This window comes from Pithys albifrons, chromosome 5 (genome assembly GCF_047495875.1).
Source record: "Pithys albifrons albifrons isolate INPA30051 chromosome 5, PitAlb_v1, whole genome shotgun sequence".
Taxonomy (NCBI): domain Eukaryota; kingdom Metazoa; phylum Chordata; class Aves; order Passeriformes; family Thamnophilidae; genus Pithys; species Pithys albifrons.
This window is the reverse complement of record NC_092462.1, coordinates 43,089,601-43,095,704: the sequence shown is the minus strand read 5'-3', so window position 1 is coordinate 43,095,704 and position 6,104 is coordinate 43,089,601.

Genomic DNA, 6,104 nt, shown 5'->3' with positions numbered 1-6,104 from the left:
AGATTTCTTCAGATCTCCTATGATAATTGTCACGTGAAAGGTGGGAGTTTAGATTTTTGCCTGTTGGTAGCCCCAGGAGAGTTGAGACCCTGTTGTCTGACAGTCTGTCAGCATCTCCTAACAAGACCCTTCACCAACAGATTCACAAGGTCATAGGGCACCTTGTCCACCCTTTTTTAGGAGGGACTCAACAGAGCTAAGACCCTTCAGCAGGCCCTGTCAAGGTGTTTTCCACTGCCAGCAACTGCAAGGACTCACTTTAACAGTTTACAGAGTAACACTCTTTATTAATACAAATTGTGACAGATTAATAAGGTTTGAAGGTTGTCAGTGAAAGTGTCTACTGCAAAAATATGTTTTAAAGCAATCTAATGATATATATATTAAGCAAGCAAAAGCTCTGATATGAAGCAATCTACTAATATGCTATGAGGTAAGCAAAAGCTCTAGTCCTAAAAGCAGCATTTAACATGTGTAGAGTATATTTCTCACTCAAGGCATCCCTCCAGTTGGGGAAAAGATGACTCAGCCCATCGCCTGATCCCAGTAGTTTGGTTGGAGACCTTCTCCCACTTTAGCCCTATCCCCAACTTACTTTTATACTATTTTCTTTATGTTTGGGTGAAGTTTGGCTTTAGTCATAAATACCCTTTATTTCTGATTGGTGTATCTAATGGGAGGGAGCTGGTGGTCGTGGCTTGGCACTTGAGGAAGAGGTTCAACATAGTTGTTGGCTTCAGCAGCAGAACATCTTGATTCTCTCTTTTCAGACAGGTACTGTATGGTCTTGGTACCACAATGTTCTCCCATTCTGCTGGGATTAGAATGGAGGGGGACCATGTAGTCTCCACTTTGTTCCACACTCCATTTTATTTCTTTGAGCAGTTGTTTATCATTCTATTGGGGTGCATGTCAAGCTCAGTCCCTCCAGGGAGTTGCAGCTGCTTTTTACCCTAAAATTCTGAATCCCCTGTAGATTTAACTCTTATCCATCATCCCACAATAATTAAAATCATGCTGTTCTTCAAATCACTATAAATTACTTTGGGGGACAAAAATGAGCAAAGATGTTATTTGGAGAAAAAATTTACCAGATGATACAGTCAGTGGAAATAGGAATGGAAGTACAGATATGAGGCTTGCATTTCAATTCTGATATATCAATGTAGAGCAGCAAATCATAGCAGAGTTGTGTGGCAATAAGCTCGGGTCTGAGCATGACACAGTCATGGTAGGGCAGCCTGAATTTCAGACAGTTCTACAACTTTCTAGCATAGAAAAACTCCCTGCAGCATAGCGCATTTTTTTTTAGGTCCTGGGGTACAGTTGTGTGAACCTAGGAAGGATGTCTAGGTGCTCTCTCATGTTTTCAGTTTCAGAAGCCAAGTATCATACTGTTTAAGCTGATCTTTCTTCAGCTTGCACTGATTTTGTTTTGTTTGTTCCAACTCACATTAACTTCACTTTAGTTCCTATCAGCTCCTTTAATCTCTTCTTGCATGCCCTGTGCATGTCGTCCTCTTCATCTATCATTGTTACCTACCACCCATATTTCTCTAACCTTTACAAATAGACCAGTGAACAAAAATGTGGGAACACTGGATAATATCACATTGTGATGGGAAAAGAATATCAGGAACATAGAAGGTAACTACAGAAAATAAATACAAATACAAAAATACAAAACAAATACAAAACAAATACAAAACAAACCAACAAAACATCAAAAACAATAGCAAAAAAACCCCCAACCTCCCTTAAGTCTTAAGATGTTTTATATATTTGTAGATCTTAATATAGATGTATAGTTTCTCCCACTTAAGCTAGCACGTGACAGTTTCAAAAATCTCTTTCTCATGGTTTATGCCAAATTCTTGAAATTCTGTTTAACATTCTTATCAAGGAAAAGGATTTTAGCAGATATACTGTCAAAGCAAGACAGCAGGAAGCTCCAAAGAAGCAGACCTGGGGAGGTTCTGGGGGTGCAAAATTCTCTGGTTGGATGTATCCATTAGATTTGATAATTAATTAGTGTCATAAATTTGTGTGAACCCTATACTGGGTGAGCATCTATGTATTTTGCTGCAACTGAAAGTACTTTCATTAAAGGACCTGTCCTCTATTTTATCTGTACTAATACTGCCTGGAAAATTCTTTTCTTCCATGTTAGGCAACATCCACTCTCCCTATTTTCCATTTTCATGGCAAGTAGCACAAGTAATACTAAAATTATACTGCAGGAAAGATTCCTGAAGCCAGTGAAAAGATAAAAAATGTGGCAATAAAGATCTCTGTGCACTGGAATAGCTTCTACATGGTGACTGTAGAACCTCTGTTACTACGAGCTAGAGAAACTCTCATGAATGATACAGGCATTCTTGACTGTGCATGAGGGCAGGATGGTGCACTAGGTAATCTCTAAACATCTTCTCAAGATCTCTTCTCTAGGATTCTATGAAAATTAAGAAACAGTAAAGATTCGAAACAACTGTTTTACATTTCTGCTGCATAACTCATGGAAAAATTTCTTGTAACATACAAAACTCCATAGTAATTCTAACACATATATACAAATCTATAATGTGATTTACAACAAAAAGACCACAGGAAAAACAATCAATTTACTACTTCAGGAAATGCATCACTATAAATATGTAGTATTTTATATCTGCTGTTATTGTTCAGAGGCAAAATACTGTTGCCATCTATTTGAAGTGGAAATGTAATTTTAATGAATTATAATGCAGATATTTATTTTGTTTTAAAATTACCTAGTAATAGTTTTTCAAATAATCATCTATATATACTGGAAATTAGGCAGAGAATAAGAATTCACATTTTCCTACTATGAGGAGTGTCACCATGAATTATTTTAATTCCATCCAGTTTCTAATTTTTCAGTATCTGAAATGCATTTTTCATCACAGTAGAATAATTTTTCACAGAAAAAATAAAATTTACACTAAAATCTTATACTAAATTGTTTCCCTCTCCTCCAATAGTGGATATACTTGGTGATCTCTGTACATCTTCACTGTAACAATTTTTAATTCTCCCAGCAAGAAGTAATGAGATGCCTCATGTCTTCTCATTTGCAGCTCAGGTCACTTTCAAGAAGACATACTTCAGCCTCAGATATTAGGCAAAACACCAGCAGTGGTAAGAAACACTGCATTACCAGTTTAAAGGGAAACTGGTTTTGTTTGGTTTACAATTCTATTAAAATTGCTACAGAGAAGGCTATTACAAGTTGAAGAGTCCACTTGAGCAGAAACACAGTATGTCCTGCTTTACAATGAACTAATTGCTCTCCAGACTGACACAGCACATATAAAGTGTTTCATTTGTGCCTAAATGAGACTGCAAATTTCTGGGATCAGGAAATCTTATTTGCACAAAAGATCAGGTCTGACTAATGCTGCCATTCACTACATCAATAGTGGCACTTGCCTCTTACAAGATTTCTGCCTATCTAGTGTAAGTAAAATTATGAGCTTTATTGACTTTCAGCACCACCAGAAAAATCAAAATAACAACTGAAGCCCTGATGTTTATGTTCTGTTCCCAACATAAATGGAAGCAGATGTAAAGTATGAGGTAAGGTGTTTCTTTAATGAGATTGAGATAGGTTTTGTGGTTGCTGGCTTTTAAAAATTATTTTTCACCAGGGGAAGGAAGAATAAATAAAATTCATAAACAGCCTCTCATTTAGTGCAGGTTACCTATTGATACCAGAAAGCCCAAGCAACATAACATATAATAAAACCAGTGCATTTCTATGAGTCTAAAGGTTTCAATGAATTACATGTTACACTGGCACATATATCCACAGAAAGGTCAGACATTCCCTCGTGTAGTTCATCTTAAATAAAGTAAAAATGACTTCACATAGCCACCAGGAACTCCTTCATTCTCCATGTCTCTATTCTGGTACTCACTTTTAGCTTTCAGGATTTTTTTGCAGATGGACAGAAAACTAATGCAAAACATCATTGAAGAATATCTGCTCTAGGTGAAAATATATTGGAATAAGATTTTTTTTCTGGTTAACAACTGCTCATGAAAGATGTATACCGACATTGAGATCTGTTATCATTTCCACACAAACAGGTTTCCTTTGGCACATTGCCATCACCTAGCATACCTCTGAGAAACAAAACATGGAGACCCAGAGGTCTATAGAGCACTGCTGAGCTGCCATTCCTCTTTGTTACTCCAGTTGTTACAGCCTGGAAAGTTGTAGCAGAAATCAATCAAACAAAAGAAATTTAAAAAAAAAGAAAGAAAAAAGAAAAAGAAAAGCACATGCAGTTTTGTGCATTTGAAAAAGAAGATGATGGCAGCATTATAAGGAGAAAGTATTAAAGGTTATGAGATTGACATTGCAATTGCTGTTTAGCAAATACATAGCTTGAGTATTGGCAGACAAGTATCTCTGATGGTCTCCTGATGATTTTTCTTTAGAGAGTTTTAGTCTGTTTCCCTGCTGAAGCAATTCCTTTTATCATTCAGCAACTCTTTTTCAGCTGTCTTCATTCCTTCCCCATGAGGACAGAACTGTACTTGAATGCCTGTTTTTTGTTTTTTGCTACTCCTTCTAAGTCTCTTACTTAAGGGACTAGGTTTTTGACTGCATGTCTGAGGTTTGCGGATATTCCAAACCCTCTGTGGATTAAAACAGAGAATGATAAGGATATCAGTCCCCACCTTTATCTCCTGTTCTGCTTTTGCAGTGTTGGCAAAAATCCCAGCACAGTGTTATGCCTTCCCTCTCACCCTTTATCCAAGTCTCTCAACACATGTCAGACTTTGTCTGTTGGCACTCTGAACATCTACATTCTGAAGAGGGAGACCCGGAGCATGAGACCTTGAGACCTGGGCAACCCCATCAATGCAAGCTTCTGCCACCAGGAGTCCACTGCAGGCCACAGGGAAGGCAGCATCTTTCTTTCCCCAGATGTGCCTGCAGCAGCACCATTCCCCCTCCCTCCTTTTGAGTTTGGACTGTGGTCACCCCTTCTTTGAATTCAATTCTTTAAAAATAAACAAACAAACTAAATCAACTCCCCAGCCTTTGAATATAGCTTTGGGATTTCAGGTTTGTTGACTGCAGTACTGCATACCCTGAGAAGCATTCTGACTCCTAGGCCTCTTTGGACTCTCAGGTACAGAGTATAAGCTTGTAGTTGTGGAATTACTTATTTTCCCTCAGTATTATTTACAAATAAAACACACAAAAAAACCCCACGAAAGTAACTTTCAGCAGCTTGTTTCCTCCCATAAATTTGATGTTTAATTTCTAATTTTCACAACCTCCTTTACTTGCAAAGCCACTCCTGCTGTTTACCTCTCAGTGTGATATCTGGCAATTATGAGTAGCACTCTGGAACATATTTTTAGCAATTAAGGTAGTGTAGATGATTAGGAAACAAGTTCACAAAGTTTGGCAAAGACAATGCTACATTCACTGCTCTGCTTTCTGATGCTCCCTCTTTCTGTGAGAATGTAATTTATTTTGACTGCTGTCTTTCACACTAATGTTAATTTTAGCCATGAAACACATCTGCTACCTGAAATGGAGTAACAAAAAATGATAAAAGGGGGAAAATGGAGAAATAGGAAAAGGATAAAATTGTTTCTTTACACAAGAGCTAGAGATTTGGAAAATAAAAATATACTGTGCTGAAGATCAATCACATGATCTCTCTAAAGGGGGGATTCTTTTATTGATTTTGTGGATATATTCTACCTCAAGAGAAGGAGATCCATGTTATCATTCTTATAATGAAATTTTCCATAGAAATTAGAATACTGTAAGTGAAAGACAGCATATGGGAAGGAATGGGTTAAAAGCAGAAGACTGGTGAGGAGGATTGTAAATATGCTCAAGTAACCTTTCAGCTTGTGAAAATTCTGAAGAGTAGTAATGTAGAAAAATATTTATGTTATGCATACTGTTTTTTACCTTCTGTGTGCCTTGAGAACATCTGTGTATAGGTAACATAGACCTGGAGCAACCCTACAGGACATGCTTGAACTCCCTGCCTTGGTTCAGAGAAGATCAAAGTACAATGAAGATCACAGTATGATGGCTAACCTCACAT